The 25,035-nt window shown below is 38.0% G+C and overlaps 1 protein-coding gene across 1 annotated transcript in view; it reads right to left on the bottom strand.

Moving 5' to 3' along the window:
• LOC108969349 overlaps positions 1–23,204 on the bottom strand; it is a 128,572-nt gene extending 105,368 nt beyond the window's left edge. The window contains exon 1 of the mRNA XM_018934000.1: positions 22,835–23,204. The gene's annotated coding sequence lies outside the window, so the exon portion shown is untranslated. The remainder of the gene's footprint in view (positions 1–22,834) is intronic.
• Between the last annotated feature and the right edge of the window lie 1,831 nt (positions 23,205–25,035).

The raw sequence follows: 25,035 nt of genomic DNA, 5'->3' as shown, positions 1-25,035 counted from the left end.
TCGTCGTTGTTAGAACGATGCTTTCCAAACAAGCCTGCTTTTTTTTGGTTTTTGCCTAAATGTTACAACTAAGCGAAAAAACATCAAGATAAGGAAAAAAAGGGGTCATTAGGTCATAAAAAAAAACTGACACATACGAACGCCAATCCCTTCGAGGGTTTTACTATACTGACCTAGTACCGTCACCCTGACTTGGAATTTCTCACCCCCCAGACAGTAATCCCAATTATGTTCCACAATGTTATGGGAAAGTCTAGACCGCAAGCAAAAAATATGTCATCATATATGGCAGTCATTATTTACTATACCAATATTAAACAATCTTTCCCATATTTTCTCACGCATTTATAAATTTTATTTGTTCACATTGCCCAAATTTCAAGTGAGGTTGGCTCGTTGTTCCTAACAGATATTGCAAAAGATTCTCCTTGAAATTGTTCAAGTGGTGACCCAAGAAGAGGTACTTTTTTCAAAAGCCTTTTTTGACAGATCACGCGTGACTCATGTCAAGCTATCATGTTATTTTTGTGCAGTATTATTAGGCATTTTAACATGAGAAGACTTACGCTTGAACAACGTTAGGATGTACCTAGTGAATTTGGAAAGAGAGAGACGAGATTTGCAAATGAAAAGAAATAAATTTAATTAGTTGATTAAATATAAGCACAATACCTGCTTGAGACCAGAAAGGTGGGGTCTGATTCATTTTCAAGAGTATATAAACTGACTCAGTGATGGATTCCTTTGGAGATCAGCATAAGTGCATTCATAGCTGTATACAAGTAAAATGCCTTCCGAATTGCTCAGTTTTATAAATAACTGGTGATCCAAGTAGAGGTACTGTTTTCAATAGCCTATTTAGATATATCATGCCTGAGTCGTGTCAAGCTGTCATGAAATGTTGGTCAGTATTGTCCGACCTTTCATCACGAAAAGTCTTCCAACTGAACAACGTTTACAAATCGTTCAACTTTATTACAAACATTTACGTATTTGCTATAAATAATACTGTGTTTGGCGCGCTTCGTTCAATATAGAATACTTCCAGCAAGCAGAGAAGAAAATATGGCAACCGTAGAGTGTTCACGAAGACCGTGGAAAGTTGATTTCGCACTGTTCGCAGCAGCTCGGGCTGACGTACGGAACGACTTGGCATATTTTATGACGAAGAAGTGCAAATCACAGCTTGTGCAAGAACTGAAGCGGCTTGAACTTTAAAACCAACATCGCTTCGAGATTCAAGAACTGCTATTTCATCTAGAAAAAAACAAAGGTTTGGTGTGGCTTGTGAGATGGTGGCATCATTCGCTTGTATTTCTTCAGAAATGATCCCGGTGAGAACGTAAACGTCAAAGGCGACCATTATCGTGCCATGCTAACCGACTATTTGATGCCTGAAATTGAAACTCATGATCTCGAAGACATTTCGTTTCAACAAGACAGCGCCACCTCCCACACATCACATCAATCAACGGATTTATTGAGAAAACACTTCGATGAGCAGATAATTTCACGTTTTGGGACGGTCAATTGACCACACTGTTAGACTTGTTCCTGTGAGGATATGTAAAGTTTAAAGTCTATGCAAAGCATCCAGCTTCAATTTAGGCCATGGAGCAAAACATCCCACTTGTTGTGGCTTCCGCTGGGTATATGGTTCCTCAAAATATCCTACGAAAATAAAACGCAGAGTAAGATTGTTTTCACTTGCTATCGCTCGATTGTTGGTTTTAAGCCAGAAAATTTTTTCGTTTGTAGATTTTGTCTATAATATATCTTATCTCAAGCGGCTTGGCACTAATATTAGACAGAAAGCTTTAATGGAAAACAAAACTAGACTCTAGGGTAAAGAAAGCAGTTTGAGCATTTTCCAATCGTAAAGGGATAGTGGGGCACAAAAGGAGATTAAAGCTTTGGCTACCTGCAGAGTCTCCAAACAGAAACACAGCAATTTCAAAAAGAAACTTTCTTTTTTTACAAGAAGTATGCTCGCTTAAGGACCACTCCGGTGGAAGCACCAGGTGGAAAAGGACCTGGCTTCGCTTAGAATCTCCAATTGGCACCACGTTGCGAAAAGAAAAAACGTTTGGCGTGCTCTTGTGAACTTGGCTATAATCGCGTAAGCGGGGTCTACGCCAATAAAGATGAAGATGCTCATATAAGAACGTTGATATATAAGTATATATGTATATGTACAGATAATCAAGCGGCATTGAAATTATTAAAGAGTCTTAGGATTTCGTCAAAGATAGCGAAGGAAAGCCCTAATCTCTTAGTGAGTCAAACATCCTATTGCAGGATAAAGTAATAAATAATAAAAAGGTTCCACGGCATAGTGATATCACATCCGACTATTAGACTCCGATTAGGAAGAATTTATATGCCTCTGATATATTTAGCTGAGTATAGTCAATTCCTCGCTTGATTTCTTATTAATTTTTAAGTCTATAATTGATATTACTAAATTTTCTAGCAATAATTTTTTTATCTTTTTAACAATACAGAGTTGGAGTTATCTCTCATATTGAGTTCAATGTCTATAACCATATTATTCCATATCAAGTGACATAGTATGGGTACATAAAGCCTAGGCCTTAGTTACATTTGAAGAGTATGAGTTTCCGGTGAATAGTTGAAGGCAAGTTGGTTAATTTGAATTAGGTCAATAGATTGGGTAGATTGCTACTGGTTGGATTGTTGCTAATGGTGGACTTTTCTTGACGGCAAGGAGTTAGAAGAATAATGAACAATGCTTAAACATGACGAATTGTTCAGTCTTTGATTTAGTATTAGTTGCCAATTAATTTAAATTAATAAGTACTCGAACGACTTCTGGCGTTTTGGATAGCATAAACATCTTGCTTTAGACTACTATTGAGCGCCAACGCCGAGCTCCATCCCTGTCTATTTTAAATCTTTAAGTCAACATAAATGAGTATCGGAGTATACAAAATGTTCGCATTCGCTGTCAGACCGGCTGATCCTCTTAACTCCAGTGCATCGCTCATTTCTTGCTTACTTTGACAAATTAGCTCTCGAGCAAATGTTGTTCAAAAGCAAATGGAAATAACAGCTCAGCTTGGGGTTTCTCGAATGAACACACATACATACACACACATGTAATATACACTCTGCCCACCGCCCACAGCTAATATATCACTTCAGCTCGCCTGCGCTTGCACGTAATGCTCCGGAGTCAAGGACACTCGGAAGTCAGCTTACGCAGAAACGCAAATACTCACACCAAAGTTTAACTACATGTGTGTGTTGCGTTGGCTGAAGAATACCAAATAAAAATACAAATTTATATAATAACAGTTACGTGGTTGCTTATAAGTTTTCGAAGGCATACGCGTTTGCTCTCTTTTAAAAGTTTCTATTTAAATGCAGTTGCTTTTATACAGATGCCTGACTCGCTATCACTGCACATGCCCGCTGCGCCATCATCACAGTGAAAAAAAAATTCACATTTTATTATGAAAAATTCTTGGCTCGCTTTATTATTTCGAAAAATATGCGTTCATGCAAAATGCAGTCGACGGCCTTTCGTCTGCCACAAGAACTCACTCAGCCCTATAAATATATGTATGTACTTATTTTATAAGTAGTGTGTGGACTACAGCATTTAAAATTAGGAATGTCAAGACTTTGTCTGATTTTAAAAGTTTTAAAAAACTTGAAAAAAGTTTAACTACAGATGCACCGAAGCTATATGAGGTTTGTACCAAAACTATCGCGAATTCTGGATTTTCGCGGGCTACATGTATTCGATTTTCGATTGTTTTGTTGCGTTATGTTGCTACTCATATCCCTTAATTATGTTGGTAAAGTCGAATTTGTACGTTTAGTTAATTGTCTTCGAATTGCTCGCTTGCAACCAAAGCAGCGTCGCGTTAACATTGCTCTGGAGACGTCGGACTCAGTGCGCGACGACCCAAATTTGCCTCAGAGGGTCGTGGTTTCATGGTTATGGCGTGGAAACTAAAACTCAATCATCTCAATGGAAGCTGCTGTATTTGCCAAGACCGAAATTTGTTGGGATCGAATGTGAAGGGTTTGCTAATTGTTTTTTTTTTTTTCGATTGTAGAGGAGTCCTGATTTAGTTTTTCTAAGGGGTCGTACGAACAATAAAGAATATTGGAAGTTATAAGAAATTCCCGTGAAGCTATCCGCGAGAAACGCTCGGATTATATGGAGGAACAACAAGTAAGGAAGGGCTAAGTTCGGGTGTCACCGAACATTTTATACTCTCGCATCAAATACCATATTTGTGTAAAGTTTTATTCCGCTATCATCATTGGTTCCTAATGTATATATTATACAGAGAAGGCATCAGATGGAATTCAAAATAGCGTTATATTGGAAGAAGACGTGGTTGTGAACCTATTTGACCCATATTTCGTACATGTCATAAGGGTATTAAGAAACTATTATGTACCGAATTCCATTGAAATCCGTCGAGTACTTCCTGAGATATGGTTTTTATTCCATAAGTGGGCGGCTCCAATTCAATTTTTAAAGAAAGCCTGGATGCAGCTTCCTTCTGACATTTCTTCCGTAAAATTTAGTGTTTCGGACGCTTTTTGTTAGTCGGTTAACGCACTTTTAGTGATTTTCAACATAACCTTCGTATGGAAGGTGGGCGTGGTTATTATCCGATTTCTTCCATTTTTGAACTGTATATGGAAATGCCTGAAGAAAACGACTCTATACAATTTGGTTGACCTAGCTATAGTAGTTTTCGAGATATGTACAAAAAACTTAGTAGGGGGCGGGGCCACGCCCACTTTTCCAAAAAAATTACGTCCAAATATGCCCCTCCCTAGTGCGATCCTTTGTGCCAAATTTCATTTTAATCTCTTTATTTATTACTTAGTTATGACACTTTATAGGTTTTCGGTGGGCCGATTTTGCCCATCTTCGAATTTAACCTTCTTATGGAGCCAAGAAATACGTGTACCAAGTTTCGTCATGATATCTCAATTTTTACTCAAGTTACAGCTTGCATGGACGGAAGGACAGACGGACGGACGGACAGACAGACATCCGGATTTCAACTCTACTCGTCACCYTGATCACTTTGGTATATATAACCCTATATCTGACTCTTTTAGTTTTAGGACTTACAAACAACCGTTATGTGAACAAAACTATAATACTCTCTTTAGCAACTTCGTTGCGAGAGTATAAAAACTGACTTTTGCAGTATGATAAAGCCTGAATATATGGCCAAAAAGAGCACATTAATGGTGCCGCAGTCACCGCTTTCCACAGATCTGGTTCCGGGTGACTTTTTTTGTTCCCAAAACTCTGATGTTTCCTTCTGGGTATTACAAACATTGTGGCAAACTTAATATGTTCTGTTCAGGAGATTTAAGGAGGTATGAAAATGTTTGACATGCGGTTTACACTATGTCAAATTCCGTGACAGTAGTTTGGCAATAGCATAGCTTTGATGGCATGTGTATATACATATATTGTATTTCTATAGCCCAGAATTTAGCAATATTGATTATGGTCACGCCAACTTAATTAATTAAACGAAATTTGGCATTTGGTTTCATTAAAATTGTGGAAGTATTGATATATCGTCGCTTCTTCTTTTTATGAAATAATATGTAAGTAACGGATTTTTCAATAACGACGCTATAAAAGTAGACGGACAGCAAACGATGCCATATTTTTCCCCGCTCTTTTGATATTTCTCTTCAGAAAAATTTGCCAATTTATATACGAATACAATGTTGCTGCAGCTAGTGCAACAATTGAGCATGGGGCATCTCCGTGGCATCCCTACAAGATCAAATTGACGCAAGAGCGGAAGTCGGTTGACCACCAGAATCGTCGTATATTCGTGAGTTGGGCTGAGTAACAACATGAAAATGATTCGTATTTTCGTTGAAAAATCATCATCAGCGATAACGCCCATTTTTTGGCTGAATGGCTTGTCGATAGGAAAAATATTATGGGCAGACAGTAATCCATACGTGCTCTACGAGACAGCATTGCAACCCTAAAAACTTGGGCTTTGGTGCGGATTATGGGCTGGCGTGATAATACAGACCAGCACGAGACTGTTCAAGAGAATCGCAACCGCTCAAAGATAACTAAATATTTTTGTCCCGAATTGGATGATAACCCAAGCCGTTTCTTTATTTAAAAAAGCTTTTGTACCACTGTTATTGTCATGGAGCAATTTCCAATCGACTGTGACGTTTTGTGGGACCCGATTTACCTTTCCTTTGAGTCTCTTGAGGACTTCCACGTAAAACTTGGCTTTGACGGTTTGTCCAGGAGGAACAAATTCATAGTGAATGATACCTTTGATGTCAAAAAAGATAATGACCATCGTTTTCACTTTGGACTTTGGAGACAACAGACCAGCCGCTCGTTCGTTAGCTAGGAACGCCCTCTACCGAATAGTTTCATTAAGAGTACCAAATGATTTAAACGAGAGATAAAACGAAATAGCAAGATGTTAAAGGCTTAAGTTTTTGCATCAAAATACATAGCTCTTAAAAGGCCAACTGAGACCAGTGAAGCTACACTCATATCTTCCTTTCTAACAAACTATCTTGTATTTAATTGAACAACTTGGAATAAAGTATTCAGTTGCATAATTTAAAAGTATTTTTTGTACTAATTCTAATTCTAAATAGAGAAAATCGAAAGAATTTAATTCTTAAATAATATATCAACAGATTGAAATCGTTGTCATAGGGCCAATCGAACCCAGTTAATGCAGTTCTGTCATGAAAACCAGTTGAGAGATCTTGGCCTCGACTACATCTATGACTGTCAATAAGAAATAACCAGTAGTTCTGCCAAACTAAGTGATTGAATATTGAGAAACACATTTGAAGATGCAAACCTGAAGAATCCTCCACTAAATAATAAAACTGCCGGCCTTACTCCCGAGTTAAGAACAATAGAAGTTCTGCCTCGTTCGTTCTCGATATTGTATTAAGTTTTTTCTGAAGGGAGTTGATGATTAAGAGAGCGAAATAATAAAACCTTTCAATATAACCTAAAATTGTGGGTATCATCTGCATACAAGTATATCCGAATCAAGCAAAGAAATAAACCGCAAATTATGCAAAACACCACCCTAACTCGTATTTATTTCTTTATTCACAAATGAGCATATTTAATTTGTCGGCCGGATGCAGTTACAGCCACCGAAGTGGCAAGGTAAGGTAAGCAAACAGCAGCGGCGCGTCGTGCGTGCACACTTGCAACATAACTGCGAATTGTCTGCTGCAGACTAACAGGCTGCCACGCCACTAAGCGACATGCGAAATTCGGTGGCATAAAAAAACGGACCGTAAACTTCTTAAATGGGCCGTGATGATGAGACAGACTGAGCGGCAGCTTCATACAAATGGGAATAGCTGGGTGACGTGTCTGTGCCGAAAGAATGGAGCTCAGCTCCGAGCCAAATTAAAAGTGGCACTCAACAGAATTTTTGTTATAATTTCAGTTTTTTAACTTCATTTCGCAGCAACTGGTCCAGTTAGACGGCGACGGCCCCAACACTGCACGATGAGATTATATATTTTTCATGCAATGCAAATGCTCACAATCAAATGTCTCTCTCTTTATCTCTCTAATTGTGTATGCATGTGGGTAAATGTGTTTAAATTTACAGTTAGTGCGCGTTTTTCGCTCTTAAGTTTGCATGCAATCATAGCGGCTGGGTGCGGCTGTGGTTGCGCGCGTTAGATTAAAATTCTTTTCGTTAGGTTAATTAAGCCATGAAAAATTCCACGCCACACTAAATAGTTTGCGAAAGTCGAATGCGGCTAAAGTTCGCGCTGGTAAACTGATGCAACTAAAAGAATTTCACGAAAAAGTTCGCAAAGCTATGCGAATCTCTGCGGTTTTATAATTTTGTTTTGAAGCTAAACAGTTTTGTTATTGCTATGAAATTTCTGGAAATATTATATCCTTTCGCAGACACTCGTACTTCTCGCACGCACTAGAGGTACTAACCACAAGGAGATTAAGGAGATAATACTCGACTATGTCATTTATAGAAAGATTTTAGGGAATTTAAAATAAAGCCTCCCAGAGCTATTTGGAAGAGTCGGTCGAAGGAGAAGAGGTGAGGTGAGACTTATCACGGATGGATCGAAACTCTAGGGTAAATTTGGAGAGGGCGTCCTCTGCCGGGAGCTCTTAAAACTCTTGCTTCAGACTGCAACACCACTGCAGTGTCTTTCAGGCGGAAATGGCAGCTATCAATTGGATGTACTTCTGTGCGCCTTTTTTTGCGGAGGATCCATTCCGATAGCAGAGCTGCTAGTAAGACCTTGAGTTTGCATACCAAAACTCAATTAGGATGGAATGAGGAAGATGAAGTGGAAAATCACGATACTTTCTACACCGCTGTCCAGCTTTCCCCAGGCTAAGGTTGAAGCATCTTTGTTGATATGTTACTTTTAACGAACCCGGCGAATTGGCTGGAAGTGATATTGTGGATAAAATATCCGACGGTTTTATGCATCACAAAGAACTTGTCTTTAACAGGCAAAGTGTAATAATTCGTGGTCTTTTGAAATATCAGTCAATTACGTAACCTAACTCTTTGAAGCTGAAACTTTACTCTTATTAAAAAGTAATAAGTAAGTAAGAGAAAGCCATCAGAGCAAAGATATGAATTGATATCGATATGTCTTTCTATAGGATCGTTGGCCATAAAATACATATGAAAACATTCAACACAAACTGGATGATCTTTGGTTCAGCTATTCCTTGCCTGACCCTCGTAAGCGAACTCAGTTTTTCTGCTTTTCATTCATTTTCAGTGAAGTCGAACGCCTAGTCTGTTTTTTTGTCCACCTTATCTAGGTCTCGTATAAGATATCTATGAGCTTTGCAGCTCGAGGGACTAGAAGGAATACCATAATTAGATATCAAGTATATGTGACCTAGTTTTCTGGGAAACAGCTCTTAAAAAAAAACATCTCATTTTCCATCCGAATCAACTAAAAAGTGAAAATTGATTTTTTGACACCTAAGCCCCCTTTCCGCAGACCAGGTCACATATAGTGATCATCGCAAAAAGCGTTTTGTACGTACACGTAAATTTAAATTCATTTTCAAGTCACCGGAGCTATAATACTCTTAACAAATACAAAAAATTCCTTACAAAAACTTGACTATGATCGTTCAGCTTGTGTTAGCATTTTCGGAGATTGGGTTATTACGTAATAACAAAAAAAGCTCCGTGAGGATCAGGAAGGAGCTCTCCGAGCCGTTTGATACCAAACAAGGTTTCAGACAAGACGACTCCCTATCGTGCGACTTCTCCAACCTGCTGCTGGAGAAAATAGTTCGTGCTGCAGAACTAAATAGAGAAGGACCATCTTCTATAAGAGTATACAGTTGCTGTCGTATGCCGATGATATTGATATCATCGGCCTCAACACCCACGCCGTTAAATCTTCTTTCTCCAGACTAGATAAGAAGGCGAAGCAAATGGGTCTGGCCGTGAAYGAGGGCAAGCCGAAATATCTCCTGTCATCAAATAAACAGTCGTCGCACTCGCGACTTAGCTCTCACGTCACTGTTGACAGTCATAACTTTGAAGTCGTACATAATTTCGTCTATCTTGGAACCAGCGTAAACACCACCAACAATGTCAGCCTGGAAATCCAACGCAGGATAACTCTTGCCAACAGGTGCTACTTCGGACTGAGTAGGCAATTGAGAAGCAAAGCCCTCTCTCGACAAACAAAAACCTAACTCTATAAGTCACTCATAATACCCGTCCTGCTATATGGTGCAGAAGCTTGGACGATGGCAACAATTGGTGAGTCGATATTGCGAGTTTCCGAGAGAAAAGTTCTGCGAAAGATTTATGGTCCTTTGCGCGTTGACATTGACATATTTCAGCGAATTAAAAGACAGCGGCTACGCCGGCTAGGTCATGTTGTCTGAATAGACGAAAACACTCCAGCTCTGACAGTCTTCAACGCTGTACCCGCCGGGGGAAGCAGACGAAGGACCGGGTCCGTTGGAAGGACCAGGTGGAGAAGGACCTGACTACGCTTGGGATATCCAATTGGCGCCACGTAGCGAAAAGAAGAAACGACTGGCGCGCTGTTGTTAACTCGGCTATAATCGCGTAAGCGGTGTCTACGGCAATTAAGAAGATGATGCCAAATTTCTTGAAGATATCTTGTTAAATTAAAGACTTCTCCATACAAGGTTTTGGTTCCGATCGTTCAGTTCATATGGCAGCTATATGTATACCAAAATGGTCCAACATTAGAGGTTCTAACAAATGAACGGCTCTTTGAGGAGAAAAGAACGCGTGAAAATTTTCAGATCTACATATACTGAAGTACAAGTTCGATACCGACAGACAGAAGGACATTGACTAAATCGTCTCGTGGCAAACTGAATATATCCTGTTCAGGGTATAAAAAGAGAAGCTTTGCTTACAATAATAGGAATCATAACGATTTGACAGTTCGTTCTTCGCATTAACAAATTTTCTCAGTTCAAAGCAGTGAACAAAATTCCACAAAGCAGTTCAATTTACTTTACTATAATTTGCTATAATTACGCTATAATTATGCATTCTGGGTATCATGAAGTTCTTTAACATTTGACGAGTCAATTTATAACGAACTACAGCTGCCAAAAAATAATAATTAAGAAATTCTTGAAACTGGTAACTAATTACAGTGTGTTATAATAGTAAACGTATTTGAGCAAGTTTATTATCTGACCACATTATTATATATCTACATCAGTAACGATAAGCTGTTGTTGTTTTTATATTACTTAGTTCTTACTCTCCCAATAAAGACTGCAACAATGCGGAGAAAGCCATCAAAGTGAGAGTGGAAAGCYGTTGTTACAGCAACAACAATACGCACACACACATATATATGTAGGTACAACAAACCAGTCATTGCACCGAGAGTGCTTCTGCAGAAGGATTGTTTTCCTTGCAAATGGTTTTGATATTAACTGAACAAACTTTTTGATGACGAGCACCCGACATGCGCGCATGAAGCTTGCAACAAAGCGCACAGCCAGGAAACAGAAAAGCGAAGTAAAAACAAAATTACAACAAAAGCTATTTGTTAAGTAGACAAGTTGAGGTATCAAGCGCTGGCTCTTATCTAGCGAAGGCACGTTAGGACTGGACCCGCCATTATTAGGACGCATGAGCAGGCGGTGCTTTTATAGCACACTGCCCCACAGATAGCTGAATGCAGTTAGCGTAATATTAGTAACAGTTTCTCGTGCAACAACTGAAGCTGAGGCAAACACTCTCCTTTCCTCTCTAATACAATTTCATTAAATTTGCATTGAAGTTCAGCGAAGTATTTGATGTGTTTACTAGCCACTTAAAACGCTAGTAAGTTACAAGCTAATTCACATATAACACACTCACCATTTGCACATACACACATACATGCACAGAAATTACGTTATATGAGAAATTATTGTATGAAGACATAAATGGAGTTAACAGTGTTTGTGTTTTGATAAAAGTAAAAGTAATAAAGTAAGAAAAAAGGAAGAAACAAGAATAATACTAATACTTCATATTATTTATTTCAGCAACCATGAATTGGTTTCACATCACTTTTACTTTAGTGGATAATATATATCTTTAGAAACACCATACAGTGCGCGTCAAAGCCGATATTGCTCTTGTCGAGCAAAGTATAGAAGAAAACCGCAATGAATCCGGCCGCCATCGGAGCAGCCAACGAAACAATCAATTAATTGAAGTGAACTTTTGATGAGCACATTATTTCGTGTCGTGGGCTTGTAGTGGGGCCCCCAAGGTCGGTCGATTTACTGGTTTTGGGAAGTTTTGTGAAACCACTTGTTGGAGTTTATTCCAGCCAAACGCAGCGGTCGCTTGCCCGAAATCATTTTAAAATTTGGTGGCAAACTCTTGTCTTTAAAACAAAACTAAATTCTTGGCCACATCATTAAATTATATGCATTTTATTACTTCTTGAAAACCAAATGTCTCGAAGAACAGTTTTAACATATAGATTTTATTTAAGCTTCCAAAAAGCAATTTATGAAGTATTTATATCAACATTTACTTATTCCTTATAAGTATAGTATATGTATTCAATTCTTAGAGTGATCCGTTTCGAGGTTCACTACTTTTGTAAAGAAAAAAGCACAGAATTTTCATACCTAATGGGGAATGTTTATTATCATTCTTTGTCATTTACTTTTCGAAGCTTTTCTCATTCTCTTAACAAAGTTTGCCACGGCTACGTCTCAAATTGTCCATCTGTTGAGTCTAATTTTCGGTGACTCAATCGAGCATTTTGATTGGTAGCAGGCGAATGACACGCATGATGTCATGCTCCACGATCTGAATCGAAACAGAATTGCCCGCATAGGCTTTAGACTTTACATATCCCCACAGGATATGAAGAAATATGGACCGATTATTGCTCACAAACCACATTAACTTTTTTTCTTTTTTTTTTTAATGAAATCTCTTCAGGTTACTATTCTCTCCAAATGTAGTAATTGTGCTTGTTTACGTACCCATTGAGCCAGAAATAAGCCTCATCGTTGGGCAAAATTTGGCTCGAAAACGTCGAATCTTCTTGAAACTTTTTAAGAGCCCATAGAGCGAAGCGATGTCTTTTGGAAAGGTCCAGTGGGTTCAGTTCTTGCACAAGCTGTATATTGTACTTTCAATTCAACGTTAAATGCGCCAAATCGTTCCATAACTCAGTTCGTGTTACTCCGAGCGCCGCCGAATCGACTCTGCACGGTTTTCGCGTACACTCTCAGCTATAGCTGCTATATTTTCTTTTATTGTGGGCTGGACAAGGTATATTTAGTCGAATATTATCCAGTAATGAATGCTGGGTTGCAATTATTATTTTATATTAAAATATATATTAATATTTTTTTCGGTTTTTGAATTTTAATAAATTTCAATGATTTCTGAATATTTTTTTGCTCCACTGTCAGAGTCACTTAGAGGTGTGTCATGAACAGCTGACTTTTAAGCACATATATTGTTCTGGATGAGCCAGCAGCACTTTTGCAACTTATACGTATATTTATATTTCCATATATACCCGACAGTGGAAAGAAGTGGCCATAAATTTATTACTTTAGTATCAAAATTTTCTGACTAAAATCGAGCTATCCTTAAAATTATCAAAGTAACATTTGGTAAGTATATTTAGAAATAAAACACAGCTTCCTATTATTTATTTTAATATTTGTGTGAAAACACAGATTAGCTGAACAAAGCCTATATTAAAATTGCTGATGGGAATATTAATTGAAGAATCGAACTAGACTAGAGCTTTGAAGTAATAAAAGACTAGATAAAGAAAAGTTGCATTTCGTAGCGCACAAAACGTAAAAACCGGTTGCTTATAATGAAAAAAAAGAGAGCTGACTAGTTGTTTTTAGGGTTCACACTAACTAGCAAAGTACTTTAGTTTATGACTAGTCGACTGCGGAGTAATCGCATAGTTGCATCTACAATTACGTGGAGAGCGCAAAGCAAAAACATGTGCAATAACAACACATAGCACTTGGTTTACGAAAACATTTAACTTGTAAATATTTTATGCTGATATTTAAATGCATTATCTGCAGTTGCATTTAATTCCTACTGTCAAGGCGCAATTAGAACGTGGGAAGATTTTGCAATATCAAAAGCAGAACAATGAATTATTAAACACTTATGTTTATTTATAAAATCGAAGTTCTAAGAAAAAATGTTATTTTCATTTTTAACGGATTACGATATAGTAGGCTGGAAAATGTATGAATGTATAAAACCACAATAATAGCAAAAGTGAAGTTTTTGAGCAGTTGCCACATCTGAGCAGGTCATGTATAGTATATAATATAATAGGGTGTACATTTTATTACGTTTATTATACCCTGAACAGACCCTATAAAGTATATATATATGTAAATTATCAGTATGTTGAGCTGATTCGATTTAGCCATGTCCGTCTGTCTGTCTGTCCKTCTGTCCGTCTGTCTGTATATATACGAACTAGTCCCTCAGTTTTTAAGATATCGTTTTGAAATTTTGCAAACACCATTTTCTCTTCAAGAAGCCACTCATTTGTCGGAACTGCCGATATCGGACTACTATAACATATAGCTGCCATATAAACTGAACGATCAGAATCAAGTTCTTGTATGGAAAACTTTCACATTTGACAATGTATCTTCACTAAAGTTGGCACAAGTTATTTTCTATGGCAACAATATAATCTCTGAAAAAATTGTTCAGATCGGTTAACTATAACATATAGCTTCCATACAAACTGAACTGTTTGCATTGGAGACTTTTTCAGTCAACGAGATATATTCTGCAAATTTGAGGTGTTTATTCTCTAAGGCAACGCTACAATAGTTGAAGAAATTTTGCAGATCGGATAACAAAACCTGCCATACAAATTGAAAATCAAAATTAAGTTCTTATGTGACAAGAAACATTTCTTGAAATTTAGCATTGATTATTGCCCAAGATTCGCTTTAATCTTCAAAAGAATTGTTAAGGTCGGACTGCCATACAAACCGACCCATCAAAACCAATTTCATATATGGGCAACTTTGGCTAAATATCATCAAAAAAAAAAAAAGAAATGCACCTGTGAAGGGTATATTAGCTTCGGTACAGCCGAAGTTAACCTTTTGTTCTTGTTTTTTATTTTTTTTTACACATGCGCCCAAAAGTTGCAGGTTTTCGTCTAGTAAAAAGGACCCAACGTACACAAGCCCTTTAAAATCAATTTAAACTGTTCCTCAGTTATAAGCGTAACCACCACTGCTTGGTAGTGAAGAAGAAATATTAACCACAGCCGGAAAAAAGCAGCAAGACGCCTTGATTAAATGGCATACCAAGCAGAGCCTTAAAAGAAGCCAGTACTTTGAAACCAAAACTACTCGCAAAAATTTACAATGCGTGTTTAAAGAAGGGATAATCCCCGATACGTGAAATGATTGGTTCTATTTTCTAAACCAAAAAGTATCTGCCGGAACCTGCATCATATCGACATCTGTGTTACATACTAAGAAATCCCTTGGCGTTATACGGCTAACAGTGCGAAGAACAGATAGAAGACATTTTGCCTTCATCTCAGCAAAGTGGGCAAAAATAATCAAAGCTCTGAGTGACAATTGTGCTCCTCAATATCTTATGAAAGTTGTTTTGAGTTATTTTGAAACAGGCAACTGTTATTCGATACCGATGAAGGTACTAAGAGTTACTCTATTTCGAGTGGAATACCGCAAATTTCGATTCTAGGCCTCCTTCGAGGAAACCTACTATATGATGGGGAAACACCAACCAAAAGTAGTTAAATTATTGCATACGAACACGAATTCATTGTGGTTACAGTGGCTAAACACCTAGATGACCTCCGGAGCAAATGCAATGTAGGCATAAACGGTCTGCACCAATGGTTCTTCTCCATGAGTATAGAACTGGCTGAGGAAAAGACAGAAGAGTTATTCATAAGTACTAGGAAACTGGAGAAAAGTATATCTCATAAGATAGGGAAGTGTGAGATTCATTAACATCCCCAACTAAAGTATCTGGGAGTAATAATAGGCTCAAGGCTCAAATGTAAGGATCACTTGCAGTACACTGCAGGTAAATCGAAAAAATTCTAAACGCCTTATCAATAATACTAGCAAATAAAGTCTGCATGTGTTTCAACCAGCTATTTATACACGCTCCAATATGGATGGATGRAAATAAGCACAGTGCACAGGTTGTTTGCACAAAGAGTTATCAAGGCTTTCCGAACAATATCAAGGGATGCTGCTGAAGTAATAGCCATTATGATGTTCATTGACATCCAATATGGCAGCAGCGGTGGCAAACCTCACTCAAGGAACTGTGGATCCACGGACTGATACCGGGTATTCGTGAATAGACTGTCGACATCGGCACCTGGTTTTCAACATAAACCAAATACCACTACATTAGTCTGAATCGTCCGACGTGTAAAATTACACTGGGGGTAGTTTTACGGTGGAAAATTTAACGATAATTCTGAGTCGGTCCACTATAACTGGAAAGATCTCAGTTAAGCGACAGTCTCAATCATGACAAAACTGAGACATCTAGGCATCCGTCAGCCATTGAGAGAGACTTAAATTCAGTGATGGGAGAGTGAGAGTTTGGTGTATGTAGGTTAGGTTTAGCGGATTGAAATACCCACACCAGCTTTTGATGCTTCTTTCTACTTAAATGATATTCACACTAATGTTGGCTAATTAGTGAAATTGGACCTAGTGAAGAAGTTTTTTATAGTCCTGCTGTATTAACTAAGATGTTTCCTTTGGAAACTTTTTCGAAAAGATAAACTCTAATTTTCAATGAATTTTTTAGACATTTGAATATAACAAGTTCATCGATTGCAAGAAAGGATTTTTAAGAAATTATATTACTAAATTTATATTATGTAATTTATTTTCTGCTAAACAAGTAAAAGAAACAGCTCTAATTTTCATTACTAAAGGAAAAAGTGTAAAAAATGTTTTCGTCGTATTAAGTAGAAATGCTTTAAACAACAATCGTTATTGTAAGAGTCAACACAGATGAGCCCAAAGCAGACTTCGACGAATTTCTATTAACGACGACAAAGAAAGCGATTTCACTTGAACCAATAAATTTGTACAAGCTTAAGAAATTTCAAAATAAACACGAAAAGCCAAAAATTAAATAAAACGACGAAAAGTTGTAAACGAAAACTGCGAGAAAACATGAATGATAAAAGCGCCTCGAAGCGAAGTATCACCGTTACTACGGCAACAACAGCAGCTGCTGTAGCAGCACTTACAGGTACGAGTATTGTTATTACTTTTATAGCCCTTACGCCACACCAGTTCAGCAGACCCACACACACACCTCACACATACATACACACGTGCAAAGTTAGAGGTAAGCAGGGTCTAATACTTAACGTGCCGCAGCTGTTGTGGCAACCATGGTGACAGGTACAAGTATGAGCAGCATAGCTGTCATGTCCTTACCGGCACACCCAAACACACACAAACACATGTGTGGCAGCATGACATTTATTTATAACAAAAATGGCAAATAATAGTAGGTAACGCGGCAGCAGTTGATCTGCCCCCGGTTGCGCCGCTATCTGCAGCGACGCAGTGTCTACCGATGAAGACGAAGTGGCACAAATAATTTGCATAGGGCGGAAACGGAAATTGATATGAGTGTCGCAAGGAAGAGGATATGTCGCAGTGGCTGCTGGTGGCTGCGCAAGGATTTTCGGAAGTGCTTACTGAGAATTTAATACGAATACCACCGCACGGGCTTTCGCTCAGCTTCGCCTAAGTGCTCAGTGGGCGTGAGAATGCGAGCGGTTGAAGCTTGTGGTCGGGAAGTGATTCAAACTTGGTACACCTCCAAACAATCACGTCGGGCTATGTGCATCCACATACACCCAAGTACCTCTAGGCCGCCAGCAGAGCGTTACATGCTTAGGCACGCGCCAACGTGAATTTTCCGTCGTTAATGTTGAGTAATTAAATTTTAAATCCCCTGCCCTGCCACAAACTTGTGCAAAATAATGATTTGCCACCATTCTTTATGAGCTGCCTTCAACAGAAAATGTTGAGTATTTCTACTGTAACTTAGCTATATATATATCAGTTGTGGTAGTTCTGTAACCCCAATAATAAGCTAGGCTCGACACTATATCGTTCGTAGGAGAAATATTACCTTTTTAACCGTTTTCAGATTACTCATATGTATAAGGATAAAAGCAAGAAATCGATTTTCCGGATATTATATAACATGTATTTGGTATTAAAAAAATATATATAGTATAACTATTAAAACTTTTTTTTACAAAATGACGGCTACCAGGCCAATTATAGCAACTCATGGTGTTTGAAACAAAACGAAAAATAGGACAATATTAATCTTTCGAAACTGTCTGACTTATAAAAGAAGTTGAAACTATAATACTCTTTACAGGCTCAGTATTTCCAGCAAAGCCTAGAAGGGAGTCAGCGAAATTCGACATCTCACGAACTGAGGGTCTAATTTACACATCCTCAGACAGAAGGACGGATATACGGACATGGTTAAACCGACTCAGCTCGTCACGCTAAATATTTATACATATGCATAAGGTATAAAGCCAACCGGAAGTTCAAGTACCTTTTATTGGGCGCATGAGTATATTTAATTTATACAGTCACCGACGTTTTCTACAGGGAGTTTAGAAACGAAGTGGCTTACTTAATATACCCTGTTCAGAGTATAAGAATTGCAGTTGATTTTTTACAAAAATTAGTTCAAATAATTTGTGCATAATTTTACCGTGAAACAAAAATTGTCTAGTGGATACCTACGAGTGGCAAGTACCATCACGATTCGAAAAATTAAATTTCTCGAAAAGCGCTTTTGAATTTATACCTGCTGACATATATGCTAAAGTGGTCAAATTAAAAGGCGAATATTTAATTTATAATTCGCKTGTTTTTCGAATCACTAAATTTTTTTTTTTTTTTTGTAAGTTGGTAGTACTGTTATTGATATCTAAGCTAAATTTCACGCCAAAATATTTATTAGTAGTAAAATATTTAATATTTATTAAGAAGTGCGATAATGCACCATCTCATACTGAATTGGTTATTTGTGATCATTTCGCCAAATTTTCAACTAATATCGTGCCACCGTATTCGCCCCATGTGACTTCTGGCTTTTCAGCAAACTCAATAGACCACTCCGTAGACACCGTTTTGACTCAATTGAGATTATAAAAGCTTAATGGAAGAAAGCTCTGATGGCCATTGGACTAAGTGTATTGCAGAAGAGGGAATTACTTTGAAGGAGATGAAATGAACAAAATTCACCTTTCGATTTGATCACAGTAGTAAACGGTTTGACATAATATTTTAATGAAAAGCGGACATTGAATAACAAAAAAAAAACGATTTCTTGAAAATCCAAAAACCCCATTCAATATACTGAAATTTTATTAAAAGAGACAAGTGCATTATTTTAAGATTTATTTAAAGATGCAAGATAGCTTCTAATAAAAAGTTTGCTTATTTAATGCCTAACGACTTTTTAGAAGGACCTTTATAAATAACTCGAAGGCATTAGTACAAAAAGGATGAGGCTAAATATGTTTCCGGCATCCAAATATTCAATCTGGAGAAAGACAAGGTGAATTCATTAGTGAACTTTCTTCTAACCGTCAAGCTTTTCCAAAACATTTTGGAGTTTACCTGAAACTTCAAAGTCGTAGATAATTTCGTCTTGCTTGGAACCAGCATAAACATCAACAACTATGTCAGCCTGGAAATCCAACGCTGGATTACTCTTGCCAACAGGTGCTTCTGAGTAGGCAATTGAGAAGTAAAGTCATCTCTCGATGAACAAAGACCAAACTCTACAGTGTGAAGCAGTGAAAGACTCCGCTCCAGGGGAGAAAGATCTGATTACACTTGAGTTCTCAAATTGGCACCAAGCAGCGAAAAAGATGAACGACTGGCGCGATGTTGTAAACTCGGGTATAACAACGTAAGCGGCGGCTACACCAATAAAGAAGAAGGACATATTACCAACACAACGAGAGCTTTAACACTACCAACCGAATTATATTGACAAACCCTGAATACGTTATATAAAGTTTGCCACGAAAATACATATAACGGATCGGTATGACGAGCTGAGCCGATTTTACCGTATCCATCTGTTAGTCTGTACGAAATATATGCGAACTTGTACTTTAGTTTTCGGGATATCCATCTGGAAGTTTGCACATATTCTTTTTTCCCCAAAAATTTGCTTATTGATCGGAACTGCCGATATGGTACCATTAAGGTGTCATGCAAAGTGATCGATCAGATATATGGATGGAAACTTTTGTACTTGTGAAAGGTATTATAGTTTCGGTCGTACCGAATTAACATTTTTTCTTGTTGCGATTTGAAAACGGTTTTTTTATTTATTTGAAATTAACCTTAGCCAGGTTCAAATTTAAGTATCTGTTTCAGTAACATTGGCATTCGTATCTCTCATCTCTCACTTATCAACGGTACTACCTATGTCCGTAAATTTACTTTACTTTACTCTACTCTACTCCACTCTACTTTACTTTACTTTACTGCACTTTTATGGACTAAGCGCTTTTTTAGTTCGCAGCTTCCATTTTTATAGTATAGCCTTCTGCGCCCATATAAACTACCGCTACTGCTCTATGCCATATTTTCCACACGAACATTTGGATATACATATACAACATGTAGATGCTCTTATTAACAACACTTTATGTGGCAAGCCAGGCGATTCAACCAATGAGTCTGTGGAAAAAAGCGAAACTCTCTCGAATAGCAGCCCAAGTGCCATCTCCATCAAGTGTCAGCCGAATATTCGCTTGCCATTCCGTTTGTGAACTCGAGCAGCGCTTTTACCGCAAACGAAATCGATATCGTAACAAAGTTACGATGCCGCGCCGCAGCACGAACATGGTTAAACGGGACGCAGGTGGCGGGAGTTCATTACTCGGTTGCCAGCTCAATCGTTAAACTTAATTTGTTACCATCAGCGAGCATCAATTTCAGCTTTTCAGGTACGAAATGCGCCATTTACCCAACAATTCGATGACGGCGATGCCGACAAATATGTGCGGATGTATGTGCTCCTATAGATGCATATATCGGCTAAAGTGAAGGGGCGTTAAAGCTATAAAATGGGTTTGAGCAAGTAAGGGGTCTTAAGAGAAGCTCGAGACCAATTTCGACTTAAAAATTGGTAGCGGCAATGAATTTTCCGACGACACATCTCTAAAGCGCCGTACTAGTGTTGAGACACCTTAACGATTCAACGAAAGCGAACAGCAATTGGCGGAGATGTATGTGTGTAGCCACGTTGCTCACACTGGGAGTTACGGTTGAGTCGTTCAAGTGGAAAATTATATAAAAATAGATATCAACTGAAAAGTAAAGCGCCAAAGCCGCTTCCAGCACTTACGCCATGGTCCATTATGCTGCACAAGTGTAGGGCAGACTTATGTGCTGAGCACATAGTTGCTTCATTTGTAGGCAGCGACATCGTTACACTAACTACTGAACTTGTGCGAGAGTTTAACGAAGGGGTTAAGCCGCCTGGGAAAACGAACGAACGCAGCAACGAACGCTCTCTATTTTAACATCAACCTCGTCATCCGTAAGAACAACAAAAGCCTGCTGTTCGCCTTTGTCATCGATTGTCGTCATTGTGTCACTACGTCATCGTTATGCTGTCGTCGTCTGTTCACCAGTTTAAATATATGTAAGTAAGCAGCACGACATATCGAACGGCCACCCTTACCCTGTTCTGTCGACATTAAAGCGCTTAGCAAACTCGAAACTCGTGCCATCACATCTAATAAATGTCTTTCTACTTTCCTCTCCTTGATTGATATGCAGCGTGGCATTAATAGCGAAGATTTGAAGTAATTTAAGATTATTTGATTTTAATATTCATAGACTGCCTGCGTCTTCGCTCATTAACAAAGCGTGTAGAGCGCGGCTGATTAATTTTGTTACTAAACATTAATAATTATATATTCTTAATTGCTTTAAGAGAACGTGCTGAAACTTTGTTTTTGTGGTAGAGTCGTCGGTGCTGTTGTGCGTTTCGCCCAATGTACTTGCATCAAGGAGCTGCGAAATGACTCTCCTACTACTGTTTTTCAAGTTAAGGAATTTAAAGACCGATTTTCTTAATGGACAATGTTTCACATTATTCCAAGAGAATTGTCTATTTATATTCCTGCGAATCTTTCTCAGTTACAAGTATGTATAGTATGTTAGAGAGTGATTTAAACCATATTCACTTTCAGATTCAATCTGGACTAGACGACAGATGTTGAGACCATATAAATACAGATTTTAATTTTGGTTAAATTATTCTTTCTGGCATTACTCTACAGAAGCATATATATATATAAATTATTATTATTATTTTTTTTTTTAAGTGGAGGCATCAAATGTTGAAATACAATATTTCCCAATATAGAATGAGAACCCAGTAGTAGTCTTCAGGCAAAACTGGAATTGGATCTCCACTGGCATCTTGCGTACTAGCACTGGAATGCAAGTTAAGCAAATTGTATGGAGAAGGGTGAGTTGAAAACATCCAGACATTTCTTCCTCCAACTCTCCAATATCAGACTCTCTTGCAGTCTCACCTTCAGCGAACAAGGAGACATGAATAATGTGGTAACTTTGCTGAAATAAACATTTTTAGCAAAATTTGAAAATCTGAATGAGCTGTCTTATAATTATTACGCAATATTAGGAAAATGTACAAGGATTAAACAAAAATTATCACCAATTTTGAATTTTCGCTGGTTAAGTGTCGACTTTCGATTGTTTTGTTTTGTTCTTTCGAATGGAACAGTTTTTATAACCTTTAACCCTTGCAAGTCCGAAGAGTAGAAAATGTTTGGTTATACACGAGTTTAGCACTTCACTACTTGTTTTTTCAGTAATTCATGCTAAATTTCTTGACGATATCTCTTCAAAAAAAAATCAGTTTTCCATGCAAGGACATGCGGTTGATCAATGCTAGTTTGCTATGGTGGTTTAATCTAAACAATTTCTACGGAGTTTTCACCGTTATCTTGCACCATAATTAGCGTTACGTTTTTTGAAGATATCTTGTATAGGCTACTTGATTTAATTGCGCTGATACTTAGAAATATATGGCAACCCCTCAAAAAATAATTCATTTAGATTATAATGAGTGATTTTTCAAATAATTATTATTATCAGAAATATTATGGTTTAAAGACGGTTTAAAATGGATCTTATAAGGCTTACCTTTTTGTAATACGCTGAGTTAACTTCCGCGCTTTCTTTGCTTTAGCGCAGGCAAATAAGACTTCAGTTAGTTATTTTGCAGCTTTAGATATTTTAATTGTGCTCAAAGTCAAACTTCATGCCACTACACTCCACTTTCCTCCAATTAAGTGAATAATTTACAAGTGTGTATATGTATGTATATTTACTTCCTTCTCCTGGAACTCTTGGAGGGTGCACACTTAAACGCTCTTCAATTTAATTACGCTGACAATTTTCGCACACACAATTTCTTTCCGCAACGCCAGTGTCGCAACTTTTGGTTTTACATTTCTATACACTTACGTATATATGTACATATGTATGTACGTCTCACTCAAGTGTTTAACTGCATTATGCTGATGGATGTAAGATATGCCATTTAAAAGCTATAAAAGCTCACAGCGCTCAAGTCAAACGAACGAACATGCATTCGAAGCAAATTGAAAACATGTGTAAACAACTCAAAGCACAAAACACCAAACAAAATCAAGTAGAATGAAGGACAATCACAACAAMAGTAATAGAAACAACAACAACATAAGAGGCGCAATAAATGAAAAGACATCAAAAGGAAAGTAAAGATTGTAAACACGATACTCTTGACGCCACCGAACACATTTTCATTTAACTACTTTGCATATCAAATGCACTGCTCGGTGACTCCTCGACTCTGCCGCCCTGACCCTGCGCACACCACACAGCGGCGGTCATCAATTCTTGGGTCAGCACAAAGGACAAAGCTGCACAGCTGGTTGGTGGTAGAGAGCGAGGCTTGTGCTTGCACACTGACCACCGAGTCGCCTTGAACTTATACACCACCGCAGCCACCGTCATGTAGCCTGCGTCCCATACATATATTCTCTTACAAGCGGCAGAGACCACACATTGCCAATTACCTAGCATTTATGCCCCCCTTTGGTCGCATCGCTGCGCTCCTATAGCCTTCGCATGCCTGCAGACACCTGTGCACGGTAACTTTGCATGTTCGCATTATTCATTTCTCACACCTCACTGTCGGCCAGCCGGCTTGCTAACTCGACATTTGTCGTGGCAATGTGAGAAAATGTGGAGAAATTAAATACAAATGGAAATAGAAGTGAAAATGAAAATAAAAACTCCTGACCCTTAGACGTCTCGAGTTCGAGTGGGTACATATATCCGCCTGGCAGCACTGTCGTTTCTCAAGCGCTCACTCATTCATTTATTGCGCTTCATTTCTTTTCTTATTTCCTTACTCTGTTTTTTTTTTTTTCATTTTTTGTCTTCCTCTTTCTCTCGGCATTTCCATTTTGCGTGGCAAACTGCTCTGAGGATTTCACTTATTCACACTTATTAGTCTGAGGTTCTGTAAATATTTGCATACTTCGCACGTCTTGAGTGTTTTCCTTTTTAATTTTTTCTTGAACAAACACACCCACACTGACATACACTGACTCTCCATCTCTCCCCACCTGCCAACCGAGTTTCACTGAGTTGGTTTATAAAATATAAGCATACATCTATATATAAGCAGTATATCCTATAGCCCGATGGCTTGTATTACACTTCTAAGATATGGTCGAGATGTTCGCGGGGTGATGGTTAGCTGCAGCGGTTGATAGCCCGGCCGCCTGTCGGCGCTGAGTGGCGCGACTGCGATTACCCGTCGAGCGTCTACCAGAGGGCTTAAAGCACAACTACTTAAACAGAATATACAAACCTACATATATGTGTGCGTCTAAGTATTTTCGCATTATGCATAGCCCAGGTGTCGAGTGTAAATGAGTGAATTTCTTTTTGCACAACATTAAGTCGTGGCAATATTTAAATATTTATGCATTACTATTATTATAGCAGTCAGTTAATACTACTGTTTTTTTTTTTTTTTTTTTTTTTTTTTTTTTTTTTTTTTTTTTTTTTTTTTTTTTTTTTTTTTTTTTTTTTTTTTTTTTTTTTGCGTGTGTTTTGCTTCTTCATTAAGGGTATTTGCATGTTCGTCACGCTTATCCTGTCGTGACTTTCGCTTCTTCGTGGACTTTTTAAGTCTTCAGAATCGCCTCAGGTATTTTTTGGGCGTTTGTTAATGGAGTTGATTTATGCACGAGATTACACGGCATGGATTAAAAACGCTGCAGGGCTATAACTCAGCCAAGTTATTGAATTTGGATTTTTGTTTGGACGAAATGAAAACACTCAAGCAC

Source organism: Bactrocera latifrons, unplaced genomic scaffold (assembly GCF_001853355.1).
Source record: "Bactrocera latifrons isolate USDA-ARS-PBARC rearing strain unplaced genomic scaffold, ASM185335v1 scaffold_25, whole genome shotgun sequence".
Lineage (NCBI taxonomy): Eukaryota > Metazoa > Arthropoda > Insecta > Diptera > Tephritidae > Bactrocera > Bactrocera latifrons.
Note: the sequence above shows the minus strand (reverse complement) of the source record. Positions and strands in the feature narration are given on the sequence as shown.